Genomic DNA, 2522 nt, shown 5'->3' on the forward strand with positions numbered 1-2522 from the left:
CGGGCTCAGGCAATCCACTCACCTTGGCCTCCCAAAGCACGGGATTACAGGCTGAGCCACCGAGCTGGCTAGATTAACATATTTACTCACCACTGTAGCATATTTACAGTGAGTGGGAATTAGAGAGGTTCCATTTGTAGTAAAGATAAATAGGTTGAAAGAAATAGGCTGAACTTCCAGCCAAAGTTTAAAGTTGTGAATACCAAACTATTATCATAAATTCTAACCATTAGGATATTGCTTTAAACAGAACAGACAACAATTTTTGAAAAGAAATACAGATTAAAAAGACACATATTTTTAAAAAGGTATGTATGTATTATAAAGGATTATATGTATATGTTTATACCTGTTAATGTAAATTTACACCCATAAATACATATTTTCATGCCAGCCTGACAACAAAGACAGACCTCAAAATCAGCACAGTATTGGAGAGATATTTAAAGTCTTGAGCTTGTAATAATATCTTTAAATGTAATTAGAAGTATTCATGGAGAGTTTTTCAAACACCTTACTGTGATAAAAACAGAGATCCTTAAAACTGTGGGAGGAGGCCTAGGAAATGTCCAAAGCCTTAAGATGACCAGGGCCCCGGCTTATGGGCAATATATTCCATTCTTCATTATTTGGGTGTCTTTTCCAACATCACTTTGTAAATGTCAATGTTAATATTAGCCAGAGACGCTCTAATTCTTTGAAGGTGAGGGAGTACGCTTGTTAACCTGTTCTGAGATGTATCCTAAGAGTGAAACTTTAATAGGCCTAAAATTTTAATCTCTAAGATTTAATATTAGCCAGACTTCTCTGGCTGATAGACATGCACTTCAAACTACCCCATCCAAAGGTCAATTACCCCCCATTTATTTCTTTTTCCAATAAAACATAGGTATCCTCAAACATTCTTAAATGAATTTGCAGATACCTTTTCCTGTTTATACATTTCACGGCCAAAAAAAGAGTTATAAAAATAGAAGCCACGGTTTTCAAAAATCACTAGAGAAGACTATGACTGTGTGTTATAGCAGGGGTCCCCACCCCCGGGCCGTGGACTGGGACTGGTGCTGTGGCCTATTAGGAACGGGTCCGCATAGCAGGGGGTGAATGGGGTGAGCGGAGCTCTGCCTCTGTCAATCATTGGCGGCATGAGATTCTCATAGGAGCAGGAACTCTGTTGTGAACTGGGCATGTGCAGGATCTAAGTTGCCGCTCCTCATGAGAATCTAATGGCTGATGTTCCCCACCCCTTCCTGTACGTGGAAAAATTGTCTTCCACAAAACCAGTCCCTAATGCCAAAAAGGCTGGGGACTGCTGTGTTATAGTACAATAGATGAAGAGAATGGAACAGCACCACTGATTTTCATTCTGGTCCCCTGGAGGGAAACAGGCTCATTTGCCCTGAGGCAGGAGACCCCCGTGGTTTGGATCGTGGTGAAGGCTTTGGCTGAATCCTCTCTTTGGACTGAGTCTTCTGCTAATCAGAATGCCTGGCACAGGAGACCCACATGACAAATACCGCTTACCTACTGCACAGCTGTGGAGGTGGATTCACGTTGCCGACCTCTGTCTAACTTCTTGTATGTGCAAGTCTTTGGCCACTAAAAACACCTGAGAAGATATGCATTGGGTGCACCAGCCAACTTCCAAGCCACTTCCCCAGACAAGGGCTACAACAGGGTCGTCTCCTTGCCTTCTTGTGACGAGTAGATGCGTTTTCTAATAAACTAAATGAAGTAGCCACAGCTGGAAGAATGACAGTGGTAATTTTACAGAACTTTCAGATGAAAGGGAGCTATGTAAGATTAAAAAAGAAAAGGTTAACATACACGTCCCTCCAGAATTGCCTCTAGATCAGCAATGACTACTTGGGGGTTATGAAAGGAGAAGGTCTCCACTGAATTGCTTTTAACAAGGGTCCAAAGCAGTGGTGATGAAGGGAGTCTTTAAATAGCTCAGAGAATGCTGAGCTTTAAAAACAGTAGGTGATGTCCTCAGCTTCCCAGCCAAGCTACTCACTGCAAATACTACCAACAGCCGCAGCCCTACTGGCATGGATATAAATATTCATATCAATACGTGGGATACCGCTGAATCCACAAGTAGAGCCGGAATAGCCTGCATGTTGTCACTTCACTGGAGATGCATGATTTATTTCATGGGAGGGAAGAGTCTTCTTTAAGAGCATCGTCTTCACAGATGGTCGCTTATGTGATGTTGTGTTGGGTAAAAACCATCACAGATAGAGTATGAAGAGGGGTCCAGCTCTTCTGGTCTTCCATAAAAGCCAGCAGAGAGGGAGAGTCGAGACAGAGAGAGAGAGAGAGAGAGAGAGAGAGAGAGAGAGAGAGAGAGAGAGAGAGAGAGAGACAGAGAGGGAGGGAGAGAGAGAGAGAGAGAGAGAGAAGAGAAGAGAAGAGAAGAGAAGAGAACTGCAGAATCGATAAGAGAAGATGAGAGGATAGAGAGACAGAGAAGATGAGGAGAGACAGAGATAAGAGAAAGTCTAGAGACAGAGAGAGTC

This window comes from Carlito syrichta, unplaced genomic scaffold (assembly GCF_000164805.1).
Source record: "Carlito syrichta isolate Samal-C Ts95f unplaced genomic scaffold, Tarsius_syrichta-2.0.1 Scaffold306968, whole genome shotgun sequence".
Taxonomy (NCBI): Eukaryota; Metazoa; Chordata; class Mammalia; order Primates; family Tarsiidae; genus Carlito; species Carlito syrichta.